The 25537-nt window shown below is 38.5% G+C and overlaps 1 protein-coding gene across 9 annotated transcripts in view; it reads right to left on the reverse strand.

Moving 5' to 3' along the window:
- The window catches only part of TAOK3 (TAO kinase 3), a 233109-nt gene that overhangs the window by 200698 nt on the left and 6874 nt on the right, over positions 1-25537 (reverse strand). The window contains exon 1 of one of the 9 annotated variants that reach the window (XM_077955349.1): positions 19279-19500. The exons of 4 other annotated variants lie outside the window; for them this stretch is intronic. The gene's annotated coding sequence lies outside the window, so the exon portion shown is untranslated. Of the gene's footprint in view, positions 1-18696; positions 18933-19278; positions 19501-25537 lie in introns of those variants that run through there. 4 more of the 9 variants (XM_015152933.3, XM_077955354.1, XM_077955350.1 and 1 more) reach the window with 4 other exon arrangements.

Genomic DNA, 25537 nt, shown 5'->3' on the forward strand with positions numbered 1-25537 from the left:
GAGCATGCTACTTTATAGATTTTAATTTGAAATTCCTCTTTTCCCAACTTTCAAAAGTTTGAAATAATAAACTACTATTCATACCTCATAAAATCTTGCATGTTGGTGTCAAATTATTAATATCTTAACCACCAAAAAACGATCACTTCCACATAACATTCCAGCTATTGAGGAATTACACTTATTTCTCTTAAAACACAAAATAACTATTTTAGCAAAAAGTTAGATAGAGCTTCAGTAACTAAGATATTGATCTCTGGAGAGAATAAACCATATGCCTGAAATACAGAGAGTAACTAAGTACTTTCCATATATTTCTCTGTATATATACATGTATTTGTTTGTGATAAGCTGTAGATACAGCTGGATGTTAACTATAATATAACAATAACTTGCCTGTGGCCACCCCACCTTTCCTCCCAAGAGCAAAAAAAAAAAAATTTAATCAGGTTGGAAAGGGAAGAAAAGTAAAGACGTTACAGAAAATTCACTGTAGGCACAGTAAAGTGACTCGTCCTCCACCTTGTTTTCTTTTGACATCATTCAACAATTTTAATAGCTCTTTTCTCACAGTAGAGAATAAGGAATATGGACTATGAAAAGAAAAATTTTTTATAAAAAGAAAATGGGGTGGAATGTATTGTAGGTAATGCTTTTGTGTCATTTTACAAGGAATAAAGACATCTAAATGGTTTTTATAAACCTCATAGATGGTTATTAAATATTTTTTGGACTTTCTAATTATGGAAAATGTTAAATAAAAAAGTAACAGAACAATATAATAAACTGCCTCATACTCAGCTTTAATAGTTATCAATTCATGGCCCACCTACTTCCCATAGCACTCCGTTATTTTGAAACAAATCCTAAATGAATCATTCCATCTATAAATATTCAGAATGTATGTCTAAAAGATAAGAACTATTAAAAAAAAAAAACGTTGGCTGCACATGGTGGCTTATGCCCGTAATCCCAGTGCTTTGGGAGGCCAAGGAAGGAGGACTGCTTGAGCACATGTAGTCAAGGCTGCAGTGAGCCACCATCACACCACCGCACTCCAGCCTCGGCAACAAGTGAGACTCTGTCTCGAAAGAACAAAAAGAAACAAAAACACCTTAATTATACCATTAGTATACCTACTTTTTTTTTTGAAACAGAGTCTCACTCTGTTGCCCAGGCTGGAGTGCAGTGGCGCCATCTCAGCTGACTGCAACCTCTGCTGCCCTGCCCCAGGTTCAAGTGATTCTTGTGTTGTGTCTCAGCCTCCCAAGTAGCTGGGAATACAGGCACCCGCCACCATGCCTGGCTAATTTTTGTATTTTTAGTAGAGACAGGGTTTCACAATGTTGGCTAGACTGGTTTCAAACTTCTGACTTCAAGTGATCCGCCTGCCTCGGCTTCCCAAAGTGCTGGGATTACAGGAGCGAGCCACAGCACAAGCCTAAATTTTTTTTTTTAACCTAAAAGTTTAACAATAATTTTTTAATGCCATAAAATACAAGGTCAAATTTTCAAATTTCCTAAATCGTCCCATAAATTTCTTTTATTCTATTTTTTTCCATATGGGTCCAAATTAGGTCCATACATTGTGATCCGTTGTTCTGTCCAAAATTTTATTTTAATGGAAATAATGCAACATATTTTAAAAATTAAACTTAGAAGTTTTAATAAATATAAATAATTAAATCTAATATAAAAAGGGTGAATAACCAGATTAAGTTGCCCTAGCAGAGCAATGCTGATCCTGTGTACTACAAATGTATGGACATGATCAAGTTAAGCACTTAGGAGAAAAGGAGGGGAGGGTTGACTTCATTTTTGCCTTTTATCAAAACACTTCCTTCATTCACAAGTTTTAGGATGATTTTTATCAAGGAAGTCCACTAAAGCATGCTAACAAAACCCTTCTGTGTTGGTTAGGTGTGGTGGCTAATGCCTGTAATAATCCCAGCACCTTGGGAGCCCAGGCAGGTGGACTGCCTGAGCCCTGGAGTTGGAGAGCAGCCTGGGCAATATAGCGAGGTCTAATATCTACAAAAAATTAAAAAATTAACCGGGTGTGGTGGCATACCTTGTAGTCCCAGCTACTTGGGAGGCTGAGGCAGGAGGATTGCTTGAACCCAGGGGTCAAGGTTGCAGTGAGTTATGATTGTACCGCTGCACTTACTGCCTGGACAACAGAGTGACACACTCTGTCTCAAAAGACAAAAAAACAAAACAAAAAACCAAAACCTTATGTGATCTCTCATTTTTTTTTTTTTAACATTTTCACTATTTTACTTTGACCAAATACTTTCTCCGTCATTTGAAATTAACTTGAAATCGTAGGATTTCAGAGTTGGGAGCAATTACGTGGCTTCCTAATCTCAGAGAGTAGGCAGCTTTGGTATTATTGCAATATTGGTGTTTCCAGTGAGAAAGCTACCATGAGGAAGCAATCTGCTCACAGCTACAGGCTGTATTCTAATTTGTTAACAGGTACTACTATGTAAGTATGATCAGGAAAAGTTTTATTAGCACCACATGAAATAACCTTGAATTTGATCCTTTCATAAAGGTTGGTAAAGCTAATATTTCCTTTGACATGTTGAAAAGACCCTGTTATACAAGTAATAAAGTAGTACATTTCATTTAAAATTTGAAACAATAAAGGTTAGAAACCTGTCATCCACAGAAGCATGCAGGAATCAACATAGTTAAAGTCAGACTTTTCACTATGCCATGACGAGATAATATAAAATTGTGTACTATCCATAAATAAAACATGCAGTGTAAAATATCTCATGGTACTCTGTTTTGGGACATTTGAAACCCCAGTTAGAAATTAACTAGAAGAAAGGTCATCTGGGCTCTATGGCTCATGCCTGTAATCCCAGCAATTTTCATAGCTGAGGCAAGCAGATTGCTTGAGCTCAGGAGTTCGAGAGCTGCCAGGGCAACGTGGAGACACCCTGCCTCTACAAAAAATACAAAAATTAGCCAGGCAAGGTGGCACGTGCCTGTAGTCCCAGGTACTGGGGAGGCTGAGGCAGGAGGATCACTTGCATCTGGGAGGTCAAGGCTGTAGTGAGTGGCGATCCCGCCATTGCACTCCAGCCTGGGCCACAGAGTAAGCCTCTGTCTCAAAAAAAAAAAAAAAAAAGAAATTAAGAAGTCTTCCAATATTTGCATATCAACTTCAGATGGTGTTTCTTAGGCTTAAAAAAAAATTATCAGTGGTTCCTGCTACATCTATTGGCAGGCAACTTCTAGATAGCATTTCATTGTGGAGTAACTTTATCAATCAAAAACAAAAAATTTTAATAGAAATTCATAGCCATGTGCGGTGGCTCATGCCTGTAATCCCAGCACTTTGGGAGGCTGAGACGGGCAGATCACCTGAGGTCAGGAGTTTAAGACCAGACTGGCCAACATGGTGAAACCCCATCTCTACAAAAATACAAAAATTAGCCAGGCATGATGGTGGATGCCTGTAATCCCAGCTACTCAGAGGGTGGGGTGGGAGAATCGCTTGAACCCAGGAGGCGGAGATAGCAGTGAGCTCAGATTGCACCACTGCACTCCAGCCTGGGTGACAGAGTGAGACGCTGTCTCAAAAAAAAAAAAAAAAAAAAAAAGAAATTCATGAGTCTCAGTGCAGTCTATGTAAGTGACCCTTTACATTAAACCTAGGAATCAGAATGCCCAGTAAAACAATTTAAGATACTAGTTGAGTGTTTGATATGTGCAGGGAACTATATGGGGTGCATCTGCAAACTGCAGAATAAAGTATCAGAATGATACCAAATTAAATCATTAATACATTTAGTTTACAGGAAGTACTTAAAGTCAGTAATTTAAATATGAGAATTTTTAAGATTTAATTGTTAACTCTATGAGTCTTATAAAAAATCCACTAGAGATTGAGCCCATCCTGGCTAACACAGTGAAACCCCATCTCTACTAAAAATACAAAAAATTAGCCGGGCATGGTGGCGGGCACCTGTAGTCCCAGCTACTCGGGAGGCTGAGGCAGGAGAATGGCGTGAACCCGGGAGGCGGAGCTTGCAGTGAGCTGAGATGGTGCCACTGCACTCCAGCCCGGGCGGCAGAGCAAGACTCCGTCTCAGGAAAAAAAAAAAAAAAAAAAAGGAAAATAATAATATAATAATAATAATCCACTAGAATGTATTTGTTCCAAGCTCTACAAGATTTAGAAAAGAAACAAAACCCTGTGTGAATTTTGCAAATTTAGAACATTGACAATGGTCTGACTTCAATCCTGTTTCTTTTATTGTTTAGATTGACTCCATTCATTTTCTCCCAGAGCCCCTAATGTACTAAGACTCCTTTATCTTGTACGCTGTCTGAATATTTTTCCTGATTTACCAAAATACAAAGATTCAAGCTCTTAATGATTTTAAAACAAGGCAAAAGCATGTGTCATAGTAAATATATTCCACCTGATTCAGGTAAGGCAAGTACAGAGTTGATGTGTTCAGTTACTATATAAAAGTGCAGGTGTAAATCTCTGTTAATATACAGAACAGACAGAAGACCACATTGTAACACATCCATTCATCTTGCCTGGCTCACAGGGGAGAAGCAGTGTTCACATCAACAATACCTATTCATATTTTGAGAATGATGGAAATCCCACCTAAGAAATGTGACTTCAACGATACCACTTTATGGCATGTTTGATAATGCAAAAAATACATGGCAATTGGAACTTTTTGATTTTACAGTCCTGTTTTTTAATCACTTGCATCTGCCTCTCTCTCCACTGTCTCAATTCATATTTGAAACGAATGGGAAAACTTTTGCAAAAGTAACACACACAAAAAAGCTTCCTCTTAACTGCAACATAAATCATGACCAACGAATAATATCACTGTTAAAAATACTATTAACAGTATTATGGCTTTAAAAATAATAGTACTTTATTTTCTGATAATTAATAACATTTATTTTTCTTTTTCTCATGCTTTTTCAAAGTCTGGTGCCCCCTGTTATATTTACACTTTATTTCTTTAGTTCTTTATTGAATCACCCAGCATGTCTTTGGTTAACTTCCTCTTGTTAATACCCATGCCCCTCTTCACCTTGTCAATGCTAATTAGAACCTTAATCTGTTTTTCCAAGGTGTTAGCCAGTTAAAGGATCACTAGCAAATTTCATGAGATTAGTCTACTGAATCACTTACTTATTAAGTAAAGTGTTAAAAAACCAATCTTACTGAACCATATCCACTTTCTCGAAGCAGCTGCCACTAAACTTGTATTTATATTTAGTGTAGTGACATAAATTTGAAGTAAGACTTTTACTAAGATGGCAATGAAAATGTCTATTTTTTTAAGGCCAGATCAGGATAGAAACTTTAAAAATAATACAAAGTAGAATAGATTAAGGAGGCTGAAATACAGTCCTTAGAATGGACAAGAAATATTCATTAATTCCTGTAATAACGGGTTACTTTGGACAAATTCAACATTTCTCCTTTCTTAAGGATGATCTTAAAAGGGTTCGTAACCAAGAAGTTTGAATGCAAAACGAACAAAATTAAGAAATCCTGAACAGGCAGGAATAGAAGAGGAAGGAAGGCTGGTGATAGTCTAAGAGAAGACTTGTAGCAGGAGCTCCTGTAGAGCAGATGAAGACCAAGGAAAAAGCCATGTGTTTGGGGAGATAAGTGTGCATGCTTTCAAGCCCTGGCTGCTCGAAAGAAATGTCAGACACTGGCTTATGTTTCTGGTGGAGAAAAAAACAGACATGTTCTCAAGCCATGAGTGTCTTTGTTAGGACATACAATATAATAATGCTGCTCACCCATTCTGCTTGAAGAAAAAAAAAAAATGAACTTATGTTCCTGGAAACCAAGTTCTTATGGTCTACCTGCTGTAGAATCTCCTTATAACTGGAAAGAAACCAAGAGTTGTATTGGAGACAGAGATATTGATTAAGGAGTGACTTAGAACACTTTATAAGAATAAAGACTAAGAAAAAAAATCCACCTTGAAAAATCCATGCAACAATGCAGGCTTGAAAATGAAGTGGAAGAAGTATAGTTAGAGATAGATGAATATTGATATGGTAATGATATACTGTTAAAGTAAAAGAAATAAAGCAGCATAAAAAACAATATATGTACTATAACTGTCCTAATTACTGTTTCTAAAAATACTTTACCTGAAAAAAAAGTCTGAAAGGCTATCAAAATATATCTAGGTATAGAATATAAATTTTATTTTGTTCTAACTACTCACATGTATTTTTTATTTATTAAAGCCAAAAGCATGTATTACTTATATAGCTATTAAAAATATATGAAAAGAACTGTCTTGGGTCAGGGACTTCTCACCACTTTGCTGGGAAGAGGAGAACGGGTTAAGGGTAACGAAGGAGGTCTTAGCTTCCATATCTACTCATTTACTAATAAGACTTCTAGTTGGAAACTCCCAACATCAGGACTGATAAAGAACTGATTTGGCAACATCTTAAAATAGGGAAATTATAACTTCAAAGTGACATATATTTGTCATTACTTTGAGTGAAATGAATAATTGTACAGTGTGCCTGCTAAGCTATAGAACATATTACTAATAAATTTCTATCCTATAGAAAATACAAAATACTGTTTTTTGGCATCTTTTAGAAAGAATAAAACATTTATATAAAAATTTCAAACTGAGGGTTATAAACTAATTTTTGAACAAAATACTGTACTTGAGTTCCCACTATTATTAACACTCAAAATACACAGCTTGAATAATTAGCGGAAATGTGGATTCAACAGGTCTAACTGGTAGCCTATATAATTACATCACATAGCTATGGTTTTGGCAGGCAAATGCACTTAAAAGCATAGGAAAAGATATGTTCAATGCATAGCTAAAAGAATGAAACATTTATACAGAACAGAAAGTTTAATCTTTCTACATATGCCTAAGATAACTCAAAGTATTTTCTAATTCTAACTTGTCTATCTGTGGTTACTATTCTATCTGTAGGTACTCCTAATAAGCAATAATACTAAAAGTTTTACATTGAAGCCATTATGTAAGCTTCCTCAATTTTAAAATCTCTTTGTATATGCATTCGTCTTCATCCTTCAGTTTTCCTTTATCAGGTCAAGCAATTCTCTCCAACAATAGGCCTTTTTTCTTTTTTTAGACCAGGTCTCGCTCTGTCACCCAGGCTAGGGTACAGTGGCATGATCATGATCCTGGCTCACTGAAGCCTTGACTGCTCGTGCTCAAGTAAGCCTCCACCTCAGTCTCCTGAGTAGCTGGGATCACAGGCATGTGTCACCACACCCAGCTAATTTTTTTTTTAAAAATTATCATTTATAGAGATGAGGTCTCACTTTATTGCTCAGGCTAGGTGGGCTCCCGCATTCCTCCTACTTAGGCCTTCCCAAGTGCTGGGATTACAGGTATGAGCCACAAGGCTCTTAATTCTTTATCCTACTACCTTTTCACTTCATTAATGCACCCCTCCCATTTGTCTTTAATCCGCAGTTGCTTCCTCTCTCCCAAATCCTCTTTTTGGCCTATAGCATGCTCAAGGAGAGGGAGCTTTTCCTGACAGGAAGATGCTCTGGCAACTCACTAGCTCCAGCCTCCTCATTTCCAAATCCAACAGGAGTCCTCTCAGGTCATATCCTTCCATAACCTCTATGCAGCATCTCCTTACAAGGTTGTTTCTTGGTTTGTGTGGCACTGTCCTCTGGGAGTTTCTTTCCAACCCACCTCTTCGGGCTTATCCTACTTCTCTCAACCTCTGAGCACAAAACTCTGTGCTGAGCTTCCTCTCTCTACCCTACACTTTCTCTCATTTATCTGATTCACTCCTATTCTTTTAGCTCTCTATGCCAAGTCGTTAATGCCCTCAATAAATCTCTCACAAGCTGCTTTTCTCCTTTTCCATTGAGGCTGTCCTAGTTCCAGAACCTCACTACTAGTCCAAGTTCTCATTCTCAATTTCTTTCTTCCTTTAAGTCATTCTACAAACTATTGATGGAGTAATCTTTCAAAGGCTCTGATTGCATCAGTCTTTTCTATTCAGATATCTTAAATGGTTCCTCACTACCTACTGTTCAAAGTTCAAACCTCTTGTTATGTGGCTCTAAGGCTTTTGATTTGCCACTATCCCTGAGTATCCTACATTTTGTTCACGATGTCTGAACTAGGCCAAAAAATACATTATGTCCACCACGCCTGCTGAAAAGGTATCCAGCATTCAAGACTCAGTTCAAACTCCATCTCCATGTTACCCCATCTCCCTAGTACGGAAGTAATCTCTTCCTTCTTCATGTATAGAAAGTACCTGACAACTTCTTGTTGACCCTGATGTCATTCTGTCTTGCTTTTAAAGGACATGGACCTTTCTTAAGTCCATTAATTGAACACAACTTGCATCAGGATTCTTATTTGCTTTCCATACTGCCTTCAATGGAGGAGGAAGTGTTAAACAGACTGTTCATCTGGAATTAAAGACTACTTGTCCGACATCTGAGCTAAAGTCTGCTTCTGCCTTATTTCTGAAGAAGAGATATGGGATAACAAATTAGCTAAATACACAATATTATGTGTGTTTTTGTGAGGGGTGGGGGAGGGATAAGTGCTGAATAAATGACTCAAATAATTTCTTTTTTTTTTTTTTTTAGAATAGGTCTCACTCTTGTCGCCTAGGCTGGAGTGCAGTGGCGCGTTCTCAGCTCACTGCAACCTCTGTCTCCCAGGTTCAAGCAATTCTCCTGCCTCAGGCTCTCAAGTAGCTGGGATTACAGGTGCTCACCACCACACCCAGCTAATTTTTGTATTTTTAGTAGAGTCGGGGTTTCACCATGTTGCCCAGGCTGGTCTCAAACTCCTGACCTCAGGTGACCGCCCGCCTTGGCCTCCCAAAGTGCTGGGATTACAGGCATGAGCCACTACACTGGCTGATTCAAATCATGTCAAAGCATTTTTATTTTAGTTATTTTACAAAAAGTAACTATGAGCAATTCCACTGTAGGTATATACCCAAGAGAATGGAAAAATACATTCATGTAAAAACTTGTATATTTACAGTCAAAGAAGCATTATTAATAGCCAAAAAGTGGAAGCAACCAAAATATCCATCAACTCTTGAATAATCAGAATGTAGCATACAGACATAATGAAATATTATTTGGCCATAAAAAGGAATCATCGGCCGGGCGCGGTGGCTCAAGCCTGTAATCCAAGCACTTTGGGAGGCCGAGACGGGCGGATCACGAGGTCAGGAGATCAAGACCATCCTGGCTAACACGGTGAAACCCCGTCTCTACTAAAAAATACAAAAAACTAGCCGGGCGAGGTGGCGGGCGCCTGTAGTCCCAGCTACTCGGGAGGCTGAGACAGGAGAATGGCGTAAACCCGGGAGGCGGAGCTTGCAGTGAGCTGAGATCCGGCCACTGCACTCCAGCCTGGGCGACAGAGCGAGACACCGTCTCAAAAAAAAAAAAAAAAAAAAAAAAAAAAAAAAAAAGGAATCATCACTGATGTACGCTACAATGTGGATGAATCTTGAAACATTATGCTAAGTGAAGATGTCAGACACAAAAAGGCACATATTGTCTTGTTCCATTTATACAAAATATCCAGAGTAGGCAAATCCATAGAGACACAAAGTAAATTAGTGCTTACCAGGGGTTGGGGATAACTGCGAGTGGCTGCTAACAGGTACAAAATTCTTTTTGGTATAATGAAAATGTTCTAGAGTTAGATAGTGGTGAGGGTTGTAATAACATCACAAATATACTAAAAATATGAATTTTATACTTTAAAAAGGTAAGTTTTATACTATACAATTTTATCTAAAAAAAAAAAAAACAACAAAAACAAAACAACAAAAACACAGTTATGAGTTTCACCCCCCAAATGACAGCTTCAATTTGTGGTGTAATGGAAAAGAGCTCTGACCTTTTCAATCAGCAAATCTAGGTTTAAGCCAAATCTGCCACTTAACTGTCTTACTTAACTGTGGCATCTTTAGGATGCGGCTAAACTTCTCTAAGCCTTCATAACCTCATCTATAAAGTGAGGATAGAATGCCTTACAAAGTCACTGTGAGACTCACAATATAACATAAAATTATTAATTCAAATGAACAAAACCTTATAGTTATTTCGTATGCCTACAATGATTTTTTAAAAATCCTAAACTGTATTGAATAGCCCGTAACTTCACTGAATAGTCCACAACTTTTTATTGTTGCTATGTTATCTAACCAACTTTTTTATTGTCATATATGAATGACATCTTGGGGCTATGTAGCACTTATCCTGTAGGCACTAATAGAACAGTAGAGAGTTATTTAATTCTAATCTTCACAATGAGAGGTAGCATGGCACAACAGTTATAAACACAGGCATAGAACTGAGTTTAAGTCCAGGTTCTGCCATAGATCTTGAACAAACCACTTAACCTCTCTGAACATTGGTATACATCCCTGTAAAGTCTATGTAACAATATGTGTGTGAATCTACAAAAATATCCATTATAGAGGTTTGTCGAGATACTCATTATATAAAGCATATATTGTAATACCTAGCACCTAACAAGCACTCATTCAGTAATTGTTATTGCTGTTGTCCATCCCGTGGAGCAACAAGTTTAAATGACTGGTCTTCAGCTACAAGACAAATTTGAGGCCAGGCATGGTGACTCATGCCTGTAATCCCAGCACTTTGGGAGGCTGAGGAGGGTGGATCACCTGAGGTCAGGAGTTCGAGACCAGCTTGGCCAACATGGTGAAACTCTGTCTCTACTAAAAATACTCAGGAGTTCGAGACCAGCTTGGCCAACATGGTGAAACTCTGTCTCTACTAAAAATACAAAAAATTAGCTGGGTATGGTGGTGGGCACCTGTAATCCCAGTTACTTGGGAGGCTGAGGCAGAAGAATCGCTTGAACTTGGGAGGTGGAGGTTGCAGTGAGCCGAGGTTGTGCCATTGTACTCCAACCTGAGCAACAAGACCAAAACTCCATCTTACAAAAAAAAAAAAAAAAAAAAAAAAGGCTGGGTGCAGTGGTTCACGCCTATAATCCCAGCACTTTGGGAGGCCGAGGCGGGCGGATCACTTGAGGTCAGGAGTTCGAGATCAGCCTGGTCAACATGGTGAAACTCTGTTTCTACTAAAAATACAAAAATTGACCGGGCGTGGTGGCACATGCCTGTAATCCCAGCTACTTGGGAGGCTGAGGCACGAGAATCGCTTGAACCCGGGAGGCGGAGGCTGCAGTGAACTGAGATCGCACCATTACACTCCAGTCTAGGTGACAGAGTAAAACTCTGTCTCAAGAAAAGAAATTAAAAAAAAAAAAAAAAAAAAAGGAAATCTGAGGCATAACTAGGAATAGAGAAGTAGTTTGTATACTTGTTGAGGTAACTGGAACAGGGGATGATTCAGTGCCCTTCCTTTGTGTTTTTCTAGTATCATATGGGTCTCTGCAGCATTGCTGTACCTAAATAGTTCAATTGTTTCCTTATTAGTTAAGGAAGAAACATAGTCCTATTCAGCACTAGTCCAAGGCCTGACCCGAGTAGATGCTCAGCAAATATTTATTGAGTAAATAAATGGACAGAGAGTATGGTGTTACTGGCTGCATCTACAGCCAAGCATCAAAACAAACTCAAAGCATTAACTAGACATTTTCAAATATCCATACTCTTACATATATAAAACATTTTACATTTTAAAAGTTTTCATTTAGGTGTCCTATAAGCTCCTTGGCATTAATACAAAGCAAAGTATACATTATTTAAAAAGATAGGAGACTGATTATAACACCCAATTGAAGTAATAAGTATTCCTATCTTTAAGCATCTGAATATATACTTCATCATGCCTAACAGAATTCCCTAATAGTTTTTGCAGGGCACACCTTCACAGAGCCTCACCTTATAACACAGTAGGCACTTAATTGTACTTAGGTTACTTGAAGAATTGGGTAAAAATGCTTCTTGGTTGTGTAAAATTAAATGATTACATTTAATCTATAGTTAAAGATGGAAAGCTGTTAATATCAAAACTATACCTCTCCAATGGCAGCTGGCTATATCACTTTAATCCCAGCACTTTGGGAGGTCAAGGCAGGTGGATCACAAGGTCAGGTGTTTGAGACCAGCCTGAGCAACATGGTGAAACCCCGTCTCTACTAAAAATACAAAATGGTGGCGTGCGCCTGTAATCCCAGCTACTCAAGAGGCCGAGGCAGGGAGAATCACTTGATCCCGAGAGGCAGAGGTTGCAGTGAGCCTCTGCAGATTGCGCCACTGCACTCTAGCCTGGGTAACAGAGCGAGACTGTCTCAAAAAAATAAAATAAAATAAAAAACATATATACAAATATATGTGTGTATGTGTATCTGTATAGATACACACACATATATAGTTTCTCAAAAAGAAAAGCAAACGTATCAATCTGTAACCAATTACAAAACTGTCTTCATTTGTCTCACATTTTTCTGTAAATGAGGTGACAGACTGGACGCAAATAGGAAAAATATTCAGGTACCTTCAACATTACTATATTACTAGGGTTACTGATTTGATTTGATTTATTTTTATTTTATTTAATTTTTGAGACAGAGTCTCGCTCTGTTGCCCAGGCTGAAGTGCTGTGGCACGATCTCAGCTCACTGCAACTTCCACCACTGGGGTTCAAGCAATTCTCCTGCCTCAGCCTCCTAAGTAGCTGGGATTACAGGCGTGCGCCACTATGCCTAGCTAGTTTTGTATTTTTAGTAGAAAAAAGGTTTCACCATGTTGGCCAGGCTGGTCTCGAACTCCTTACCTCAGGTGATCCATCTACCTCAACCTCCCAAAGTGCTGGGATTACAGGAGGGAGCCACCATGCCTGGCCTGAGTTGACTTTAGATAAGCATGATGAAATACATTTACTATTTGTTCTTTCTCTTCAAAATCAGTTTCCTTCGCATTATGCTAGGAACTGTGAAAGATTTAGCTAAAAGATAGTGTTTGTATTCAAAATGTTTACATTAGTGAAGGTACAAGTGTGTGTGATATAAGACACTACACACATTTTTGTTCATTGGTTTGCCAAATTAAAAGTCACCTGAGAATTTGCAGGAAAATAGTAGGAGTAGGAAAAGCATCCAACAGGAAGTACACTTTACACAGGATCTTGAAGGAATGGTAAAATCTGAGTAGGCAGCGAGAAGCTCCAAGCAAGGGCTTTTTCGGTGAAGTAAAAGGCACAGACTTGAATGAGTTTGGTGTGTTTGAGAGACTGACTTCAACAGAACAGAAAGAATAGGCCCAAGATCATAGGAAATGAAGCTGGATAAACAGTGTACAGGCAAATTAGAAAGGGTGTTGAAAGTCAAGCAGAAGTTAGGTTTAACATAGTGGAAAACAGGGAACCACTGAAGCTCTCTGAAAAGGGAGTGACATGCTAGAATTAGCATTTAAAGATTCATCATGATGAGTTGGAAAAAAGAGACTGAAATGAAAGCAGGCCACTGTGGTAGTCCAGGAATGAGGCAACAAGGGTCTGAATAGGATAGGTGCAGAGGTACAGTGCATTTTAGCAGCAATGCAATGAGCCTTGAGACTATAATGTTAGGAATTCTCAGAAACAAGGAAAAACATGGAATAATCCAGGAGTTGGCTAGGAGACAAAGGGGTTACACCACAGATTAACACCCTGAAATTTTAAACACTAGAAGTATATTCACAACGGCTAAACATTTTTTTTTCAAGTATCCTATAAGGAGTTTCCCTGTTTGGTTTAGTGAATTTACTGCAGGTGTCCCCTAAATTTCACATCTGTTTTGCTAACATGTCCCCATGAAAATCTGCTTCTGTAAGAATTAGTTTTAATATTTTCAATACATCAACAAAGTTAACCCATTACAAGATATGAACCCTAGAGTCTCAGATGGTGAGAAGAGAAAACATTCTTTATATAGTAGTTGCCCTTATGTGTGGGGAATATGTTCTAGAACACCCAGTGGATTTATGAAACCATAGATAGTACAGAACTCTATATATACTATTTCCTTTCCTATACATACATAACTACAATGAAGCTTAATTTATAAATTACCACAATGCTCTTGCACTTTGGGGCCATTATTAAGTAAAATCAGGGTTACTTGAACAGAAGCACTGAGGTACCACAACAGTCAATCTGATAACCAAGACAACCAGCTACTAAGTGACGAACAGGCAGGTAGCATCTACAGTGTGGATAGGCTGGACAAAGGGATAATTCATTTCCCTGGCTAGAAGGAGTAGGTCAGCAGGAGATTTCATCGCACTACTCAAAAGGGTAAGCAATTTAAAACTCATGAATGGGGCCAGGCACAGTGGCTCACACCTGTAATCCCAGCACTTTGGGAGGCCAAGGTCAGAGGATCGCTTGAGGCCAGCCTGGGCAACATAACAAGACCCCATGATATGGTTTGGCTGTGTCCCTACCCAAATCTCATCTTGAATTGTGGCTCCCACAATTCCCAAGCATTGTAGGAGGAACTCAGTGGGAGGTGAGTGAATCATGGGGGTGGGTCTTTCCTGTGCTGTTTTCATGAGATCTGATGGTTTTATCAGGGGGAGTTTCTCCGTACAAGCTCTCTTTTCTGCCTGCTGCTGTCCATGTAAGACGTGACTTGCTCCTCCTTGCCTTCCGCCATGATTGTGAGGCCTCCCCAGCCATATGGAACTGTAAGTCCATTAAACCTCTTTCCTGTATAAATTACCCAGCCTCAGATATGTCTTTATTAGCAGCATGAAAACAGACTAATACACCCTGTCTCTACAATTTTTTTTTTTTTAATTAGCTATCTGGGAGGTTGCGGCAGGAGGGCCCCTTGAGTCCAGGAGTTTGAGTCTGAGGCTGCAGTGAGCTACGATCGCACCACTGCACTCCAGCGTAGGTGGCAAAGTGAGACTCTGTCTCAAAATAAATAAATAAAAATAAAATAAAACTCATGAATAGTTTATTTCTGCAATTTTCCACTTTAGTATTTTCAGACCACAGTTCACCATGAGTAATTAAAACTACAGAAAGCAAGACTGAGGATAAGAGGGGACTATTGCATTCAAATATACATGTAAATATCCATGTTCTATTGTCACCAAAACAAAAAAATTTTTTTTAGCTGATCTAAAATCTTAAGACATAGTCCTAACTTTATCTGAGGGGTGCACTCAGAAGAAAACAAACACACTCTACTGAGAAAATAACATTTTAAGAAATCAACACTTCTCCATGTTGTTTCCTGAGTTGTTCCATCAAATTGGTAGGAAATTATCTCACTTGAAACAAAATGAAAAATGTCACTAAAGTGAAATTTGTCAGAGTATATAATGATTTTGATGAATAATTATTAAATCTACAGTCAATCCCTGCCTCCTTCTTCTGGTACTTTCTAAATATTTCTATTATTATAATGTTGATTTTATTATCTATACATAATGCCATGTGTTGTTATATCTCTTTCCATGATCATTTTCTGGTGAAGTTATGAATGAGAACTGAAATATCCAAAAATGGCAAAAATAAGCATAACTATTCTTGCACACTGAGCTCCTCCTTTACAGTGTGTGGCCAAAATTATGCTTTTCATACATTATTTCATTTAATCCTCACAACAATCCTGTGAGGTAGGTACTATAATTATATCCATTTTACAGAAGAAGAAACTGAGGTTTCGGGGAGGTTAAGGAATTTGTGCAAAGTCACAAAGCTAGTAGGTGGCAGACATGTTTATCTGCCACACTCTTATTAAACATTAAACTACCCTGCCAATCCCAAACCTATGTGACAGAAACCGAAAGTAAGAAATATAAGAAACCTGGACATGCTGCTGATCGTGTAAAAGGATTAGAGAAGGGCATCAATTCTAAGAACTGTGAGATACAAATGATAGATTCCTTGACTCACTTCCAACCTTTCCTTGAACTGAAAACATGGCATTCTATGCCTGAAGGAGAATGGGACACTACTATGCACTGGGAATTTAACTGTCCCCTCCCCTCTTTTAGTAGGATAACTTGCATTACTATTTGATGGTATTGACAGGATCCCAATATCTTCTCAATGTGGTCACTTTTTTTTTTTTTTTTTTGAGATGGAGTCCCACTCTGTCGCCCAGGCTGGAGTACCGTGGCTCGATCTCGGCTCACTGCAACCTCCATCTCCCAGGTTCAAGTGATTCTCATGCCTCAGCCTTCTGAGTAACTGGGATTACAGACTTACACCACCACACCCAGCTAATTTTTGTATTTTCAGTAGAGACGGGGCTTCACCATGTTGGCCAGGGTGGTCTCAAACTCCTGGTCTCAAGTGATACGCCCATCTCGGCCTCCCAAAGTGCTGGGATTACAGGCGTCAGCAACCACGCCTGGCCTCAATTTGATCACATTTAAAAAAATGCTATGGCCATGTGCAGTGGCTCACACCTGTAATCCCAGAGCTTTGGGAGGCAGAGGCAGGAGGATCTCTTGAGGCCAGGATTTTGAGACCAGCCTAGGCAACACAGCAAGACTCCCTCTTTACAAAAGAAAAAGAAACTTTAAAAAATTAGCCAGGCATGGTGGCACATGCATGTAGTCTCGGTTGCTGGGGAGGTTGAGGCAGGAGGATTACTTGAGCTCAGGAGTTCAAGGCTGCAGTGAGCTATGACTGTACTGCTGCACTCCAACCTGGGTGACAGAGTGAGACTGTCTCAAATAAAATAAATAAATAAGCAAGCTACTACTTAGATCAGCCAGTTTAAGACTAACTAGGTTGGTGACATAAAAATGATTTCTTAATAGAATATCCAGTGACCCGAGCAACTTGTGTAACTCCTACCAGTGAAACTAACCTTTAAAAAATGTTCTTAGTACATGAAATGTATTCATAAGATACTTCTAAAAATAACTCCCCACTGTAATTCCCTCCTTATGCATCTGGGCAGAGATGTCATATTTCCTTCACAAAGCTTCCTTTTATGTTGCAACAGTAAGAATCTCAATTTCAAGCTAAACCAGAACAATCGAGAACTATCAACTTTTTCATAAGACATGATTATTTGTATTAGTATGCTATATTTTATATAAATTGTCCACATGTGATGGGACATCCTTACATTTTAACTCAGAACTATTTTTAACTAGAAAATAAAGCAGTTGTAGTTTTAAATTCTGTCATCCTTCTTCCGTCTTTTTTTCTGCTAACACGTGGCTTTCCACAAAAGGGTCAGTGTGATCTCTGCACATCAGATATGAGGAATATGGCCACGATAAACTATAGAAGGTTAAGCACATTTTAAGTAATTCAGGAGTTTAAAACTTGTCATCTGTGTATAAAACAAGCAAACTGTTATAAGTGGTTAAATAAACATGTACAAATTAATAGGATGCAGTCTGTAACTTCTACTTTTTCCTTCAACGAGTGTCATTTTGGCAGGCAGCCATATAATCTGCAATAATCTGTCATCATGAAGCACCACCCACTTCCTCTGCTTCACCCCCATCCAGGCTATGACTGGGATATTTCTGGACTGCTAATATAACATTCAGACAATCATAAAAGGCCTCTCTATGAAAGCTGAAATTTACATAATTTGTACTTTTAAGTTTTAAACATTCATAAATCTTAAGGAAAAAGCACATGCTATATGACATCACATTTTAAAGATTATCTGATACTTAAAATTTCCTTTCTCATACATTAGAAAGAATAGCGCCCCCATTAGTAATATCTACTGCAATGCTTCTTAAATGAAAACATCCTATGTATAATTATAAGACTTAATTTACACATTTAACCTGCACAGTATTATGAGTTTGGATATCACAGTCACATGTTAGCCTATGCATTTCATTTAAACCTCATTCCAAGAGACTAGTGAAGTTGGTAAAGAAATTATTAAGGTAGCTTTCCTGATTTATAACATATTTTGCATTAACTTTTTAACATACAAATGATGACATGTCAAAAAAAAAGTATCTGTTTTCCTACTTTAACTAAATTCATTTTATGGGACTATAGTAGTCATATAAATTGTTAATAATCTAATGGCCAACATGTTTTATTTTTATACTTTAATAAGTAGCTAACCCTATGTATTAAATTGATTTTAAAAGTTACAAAACAAAATAAATGTGACCAAACCCTCTGACTTTTCTGTCTCTAAATTTAGTATTACATTCAAGAAACTGCTCTGCTTTCTATACCATTTTCCCTTTCTGTGAATGAAGAAAAACAGGAGGCAGGCTTGTTACTTTTAAAGATCTCTAGGATGAATAGTTTGCCACTTTGAGTAGCTTGATTGTGAAATATTGTTTTAAAGTAATAATATCATCCATTAGCATAAACTGCATCCATTTAAGATGACCTTTAACATATTTCAAGTTTTTTGTTTAAAAGACTCTTCCGACAAAATTTTGCTATTTTATTTGATGCTCAGCATTTACCTTGCTTAATCAGAAGAAAAAAATTAAATCTTTTCTGAAAAAATTACCACTTTTATTTGTAGAATATCAAGCTACAAATTAAATAGAGCACATGAATCCAATGACTTTTGAGGTTGATTACTCTCAGCTGGATTTTGAGCTAAGGCCATAAATATTTCACATGAACTTCAACAGAGTTTACTCATTTTTTAACAGTGTTTAGACACAAACCATAGTTATAATAAAACATTAAATGTAAAATAAAATACCAATGACACTTACTCACAGTAGATCTCAAATGCATGTCCTATATTTCCAGTTCAACATATTAAGACTTTAAAAATTCTGTATTTAGCTACAACAATCAATACGATTTCCCCAGAGATGGCTTCATTTAAAAAACTGCCTCTTCCTCACAGGAAAAACTGAACTTAAGTTATAAGAACACCGCAGGCTATCAGCACCTTCATCCCGAGAAAGGAAGTTATTACAGACACTTAGTTTTATAAGTGAGGCTTAAAGAGAGTACTTCCTGGTCAGACAGCTAACGTCAACAGCAATTTATACAGCTTCGCATTTAGACATTTTAGAAAGAACTCTCTAAAAATTTTTCCAGAATTTCCCCCCCGTACCTACAAAAGAGGAAAACTTGCTCAAGCTAATCTTATGTAAAAAATCTATGAAAGTCTATCAATGCTCACCGTTATGGTATCAAGTAGATATCAGAACTGGTTACTATTATTGATAATTGTATCAGCTTAAGTTTTAATTATTTTACAACTTAGGCACCCTCCACTCTCCCTGCATACCAGAGTAAGGTTTCATGGAATACAATATTAGAAAGAAAAGAACCAATTTACTTACAGGAGGACAACTCACCATTTCTTGATAATGAAGAAAAGGCAACCATTCTCATTTTAATTTGCAAATTGAAAGTTAATTCTCTTTTAAACTTATGTATTAAAAAATCGTCAAGAAACTTGGTACAATACTAAAAAGGAACTGCAGATAAAAACAGCGTGACCTGGGTGCCACACATTACTATCAGTATTGCAAGCTGAAGTATTTCCTGTTACAACGCCCATTGGTTCCCACAGGTGCAAGTGCCTATGGGTGGCGGCAATTCACCCCTCCTTTTGTAAGAGATCCACTAAAGGAGAGTTAAGATTGGCACAAGCAATGCTAGGAACTATTCGAACAGAACTACCTTGGGCTAATACCGAGAGACACCCAAACTAGACTGATTGTGAATTGATGATTACCTAATTCAAAAAAGCTGGAGAAAATTGATTTCAATACTTTCATTATTTTTCCAAGATGCACGATTATTAAGAATGCATGGGGCTGGACACAGTGGCTCAAGCCTGTAATCCCAGCACTTCGGGAGGCCGAGGCAGGCAGATCACTTGAGGTCAGGAGTTTGACACCAGCCTGGCCAACATGGTGAAACCCCATCTTTACTAAAAATACAAAAATGGCTGGGCATGGTGGCAGGCGCCTGTAATCCCAGGTACTCGGGAGGCTGAGGTAGGAGAATCGCTTGAACCCGGGAGGTGGAGGCTGCAGTGAGCCAGGATCGCACGACTGCACTCCAGCCTGGGTGACAGAGCTAGACTCTGTCTCACAAAAAAAAAATTATGTGATTTTATTCAACAAATATTTACTAATTGGCTTCTATGTGCAGGGTACTGTTCTAGGCACTAGGTAGGAATACAATAATGAATAAAATAAAGTCCCTGTGGTCATCCATATACTATCTAGTGAACTTCTGAGGATTTCATATATAATGAGGAAACTTCCACAAAGGCAGAGACTAAGAAATTTGTATGGAAATTTGGAAACTCAATTGTAGTTAGCGTAGTTACTAACAAGCATTGTAATAAGTGGTCACCACTTTAAACCTGAACAGAACTTTTCCAGAAACTGTCACACAAAAGTAGCATTCTTTATGTTTTAATTGTTTTTAAAAGGGCATGTTGGAGGTAAAAGCATATATTGCAGCAGGGAAAAGGAAAAACTTCTCACTATGAGTCATCAGTGACTAAGTTCTTTTAATTCAGGCTTAAAACACATTTCAAACCCAATTACATGTACATGCAGAAAACTGATAACAACCCTAAATTAACATCAGAAGCTTGATTTCACCAATTTTCAGGGTCAATATCAGCATCTAAGCAAAACAAGTGAAGTTTTTTAATCAAGGGATAATGCCCCTGTACTGAATTTTATTATTATTTTGATCTTATTAGACTTTAATGCCTAAAAGCCATGTCATCAAGCTTCCACTAGACTTCATTACAGTGAACAGTTTTCTTAGGTTTTAGCCAGAATGAGACACAGTCATCTTGGATGTATGGTGTGGTGGTAGGAATGGCTTGAGTTTGTATTCAATGAAATAAAAATATAGTAAATTCAAGGCTGCTCCAAGAAAAATGTAAAACCCCGAGAGCAGAGTTTGCAGATGAATACTACTCTTCCAAACTATCATTTACTTCCTTAGAATTCTTTTTTAATTATTATTATTATTTTTATTTTTTTTTTGAGACGGAGTCTCACTCTTTCACCCAGGCTGGAGTGCAGTGACACCATCTTGGATCACTGTAACCTCTGCCTCCCGGGTTCAAGTGATTCTCATGCCTCAGCCTCTAAGTAGCTGGGATTACAGGCGTGCACCACCACATCTAGCTAATTTTTGTATTTTTAGTAGAGACGGGAGTTTTACCATGTTGGCCAGGCTGGTCTTGAACTCCTGACCTCAAGTGATCCACCTGCCTCAGCCTCCCAAAGTGGTGGGATTACAGGTGTGAGCCACTGCACCTGGCTAGGATTTTATTTCCTTATTATTTTTTTTAATTTCAACTTTTATTTAGATACAGGGGGTACATGTACAGGTTTGTTACATGGGAATATTGCATGATGCTGAGGTTTGGGGTATGGATCCCATCACCCAGGTAGTGAGCATAGTCACCAAAAGGTAGTTTTTCAAACTATTAATAAATAATAATAATAATAATAATAATAAAAAACATGCTGGTGAGGCTTCAGCCAAAAGGGCATGCTTATACACTGATGGTGTGAATGTAAATTAGGACAGCTACTGTGGAAAGCAGTCTGGAGACTTCCTTATTTTTAAAATAACGAAACCTTTTCAGCCAACGAATCGGAGGAACTCTCAAAGCCAAATTTCTCTATTTAGTCAGTCAAGAAATATTTATTGTGCAACTACTAACTGCTAGGCACTGTTCTATGAGTTGGAGATATAGCAATTAATAAAACAAAAATCCTCGCTTTCATAGACCCTAAAATTTAGGGGTGTCCAATCTTTTGGCTTCCCTGGGCCACATTGGAAGATGAAGAATTGTCTTGGGCCACACATAAAATACACCAACACTAACAATAGCTGATGGGCTTAAAAAAAAAAAAAAGTCTGTGCATAAATCTCACATAAATCTCATAATGTTTTAAGAAAGTTTACAAATTTGTGTTGTGCCCCATTGAAAGCCACCCTGGGGTGCATGCAGCCTGCGGGCTATGGGTTGGACAAGTTTGCACGTAGGAATATAAGACAAACAAGCAAAATATCTGGCATGTGAGAAGGTGGTAAGTGCTATGGAGAAGGATACGGTAGGAAAGATGGAACAATAAGTTTATTTGTTCATAGTTGCAAATTGCCTAGATCACACAGTAAGAAAAAATGCTTTGGAAGACCAGAGTGCTAAGCCTCCCTCTCCCAGGCTCTACCTCTGACTCAAGTGAACATCTACCTTCTGTTGAAAATTACAGTCTTATTTCAATTGTTGCTAATAGCTAGGGAAAGGAAAACAGGCCAGGTGCGCGGCGGCTCACGCCTGTAATCCCAGCACTTTGGAATGCCAAGGTGGATGGATCACCTGAGGTTAGGAGTTCGAGACCAGCCTGCCCAACATGGCAAAACCCCATCTCTACTAAAAATACAAAACACTAGCTGGGTGTAGTGGCATGTGCCTGTTATCCCAGCTACTTGGGAAGCTGAGGCAGGAGAATTGCTTGAACCCGGGAGGCAGAGGTGGCAGTGAGCCGAATTGTGCCACTGCACTCCAGCCTGGGCAACAGAGAAAGACTCCGTATCAAAGAAAAAAAGAAAGAAAGAGACAGGAAAACAAACTTCCAAATACCAATCTGATAAAAATACCACTTAAGGAAATAAAATAACAAATACGAAACACTGAGTCAAAGGCCACTTTAGAGAATATTATCAATGTTAAAAACAAACATAAAAGTTTCCATATGCTTGTTACCAATGGCATCAAATTCACCAACTGTCAGGATCACAAGTGAATTCTTCTCTAGGAATCCACATTATCTCCACTGGCAGCAATAATTATATCTTATAATAGAACACAGAATTGTATGTATAATTATATTTAAATATTATTTTGAACCTAAAGTATTTAAATTTCATACAATTTGACAAGATACTAGTTGCAAGACACTACGTTAGATATATAAAACACTGTCCTTTTAAAATTAAGAATATGAACATCTAAGAAGGATAAGTACAAATCCTATAATTTAGTATTAGAGAGAATATTATATAATAAGAAAAAGTACAAATCAAGTACTTAGGGAATTCAAAGGAGAGAGTAGCAAGGAGGATAATCAGAGAAGGATTCATGAAAGATGGCATTAGAGGTGGTTCTGGAAAATGAGGAACAGAAGGCATACTAGGCAAAAGAAATGGAACAAAATCCTGAATGGGGCACATCAATAAGCACTTGGCTAGTAAGACCAGTCTGGTCAAGGCACTGTGTGTGTGTGTGTGTGTGTGTGTGTGTGTGTGTGAGAGAGAGAGAGAGAGACAGACAGACAGACAGACAGACAGACAGAAACAGGCTGATAGGAGCCTAAAAACAGGTTTATAGGCTGGGTGCGGTGGCTCACGCCTGTAATCTCAACACTTTGGGAGGCCAAGATGGGCAGATCACCTGAGGTCGGGAGTTTGAGACCAGCCTGAACAACGTGGAGAAACCCTGTCTCTACTAAAAATACAAAGTCAGCTGGGTGTGGTGATGCACGCCTGTAATCCCAGTTACTCGGGAGGCTGAGGCAGGAGAATCACTTGAACCCGGGAGGCAGAGGTTGCAGTGAGCTGAGATCGTGCCATTGCACTCCAGCCTGGGCAACAAGAGCAAAATTCTGTCTCAAAAAACAAACAAACAAACAAACAAAAACCAAGTTTATAAATCTGTACTGAGTTTGGTAGGTCATGGGGAATTACTAAAGGTTTTGAAAACGTGAGTGTCAAAATCAGAGCCATACTTTAGGGAGAATAAGACTAACAATGTATTTAGGAAGAATGAAAATGAAAAGGAGACTGGAAAATTGTCACGGCTGTCCTTCCCTTGCGCCTTATTAAGGCCCTCATAAGATCCTTGGACCACTGAGAGGTATAAAGTGGAAAATGTTCTGAGTTGAAAAACCAGATCTGGGTCACAGTGGTCTGGTTTACCAAGGTCTCTGTGACCTCTGGAAGTCATTTATCCTTTCTGAGTTTCAATTTCCTTATGTATGAATCTATTAATTATTCTTTCTGGAAAAAAGGAGCCAGCTATGAGATTCAGCAAATGATTAGATAGTAGGAGTAGAACACACACACACACAATATGAAATTGTTTCAAGTGATTAAAATAATAAAGAGGCCAGGCACAGTGGCTCATGCCTATAATCCCGGCACTTTGGGAGGCCAAGGCAGGAGGATCGCTTGAGCCCAGGAGTTTCAGACCAGCCTGGCCAACATGGTGAAACTCTCCTACTAAAAATACAAAAATTAGCCAGGCGTGGTGGTGGGTGCCTGTAATCGCAGCTACTCCAGAGGCTGAGGCAGGAGAACTGCTTGAACCTGGGAGGCGGATATTACAGTGAGCCAAGATCACACCACTGCACTCCAGCCTGGATGACACAGCAAGACTCTATTTCAAAAACACAATAAATAGCTATCATTAAGCACTTCCTATGTGTCACTGTGCTTGGCACTTTAAAAAAAATCACTTCATTTATTCCTTTTACAGATCCCGGGAGGTATGGACTCTTATTTTACAGTTGAGAGAACTGAGAGCTTTAATGAAGACTTAAGTAATTGCCCAGGGTCAGGCAGCAGACATAGTAATGGAGCCAAAATCTTTAGCTGCCTAGATCTTTCCCAGACTAAGGCCCTCTCTCCTTCCACTGTCTCTTGCTCTTTTTTATGTAGCAGATGAATAATGCTAACATTTACTCTTACGTTCCAAAGGAATCACTCTCTCTCTCTCTTTTTATATTTTTTATTTTTAGACAGGGTCTTGCTCTATCACCCAGGCTGGAATGCAGTGGGGTGATCATGGCTCATGCAACCTCCATCTCCCAGGTTCAAGTGATCCTCCCACCTCAGCCTCCTGAGGAGCTGAGATTAGAGGCGTGCAATACCATGCCCAGCTAATTTTTGTACTTTTTGTACAGACAGAGTGGGGGGTGGGGGTTGGGAGAGGATTTCCACTGTGTTGCCCAGGCTGGTCTTGAACTCTTGGGCTCAAGCAATCCTCCTGCATTAGCCTCCCAAAGTGCTGGGATTACAGGTGTGCCCATTGTCTCTTTAATACCTTTTAGATATATGTATTTTAAAAAGCACTCAATGAGGATAAGAAACAAAGTGTGGACATAATTATAACCTACTAGTTTGCTGATCATTCATTAATTCACGCAATTCCCATTGACTGAGCATCCTTCATACTCTGTGCTTCGTACTATACTTAGCATGGGGGATGCAAAGATGAATAAAACACATCTCTGTCCTCACAAGCTAGTAAATAACACCCAGGAAACTGGTATAAAACAACAGAAGATAATTTTGCCAAGAGACGATGGAGGCATGTTACTATAATTTTAAATCTCTGCTATTAAATCTTGACCTAGGTCATTTAAAAACTGTATGTATACGGTTTTGAAAGTATTTGTGTATTTACACATACACACCCTGAAACTAAAAGCTAATGTTCAGAACAGAATAGAAAATTGGCCATGGGCTGGGCACAGTGGCTCACACCTGTAATCCTAGCACTTTGGGAGGCTGAGGCGGGTGATCACCTGAGGTCAGGAGTTCCAGACCAGC

This window comes from Macaca mulatta, chromosome 11 (genome assembly GCF_049350105.2).
Source record: "Macaca mulatta isolate MMU2019108-1 chromosome 11, T2T-MMU8v2.0, whole genome shotgun sequence".
Classification (NCBI taxonomy): Eukaryota; Metazoa; Chordata; class Mammalia; order Primates; family Cercopithecidae; genus Macaca; species Macaca mulatta.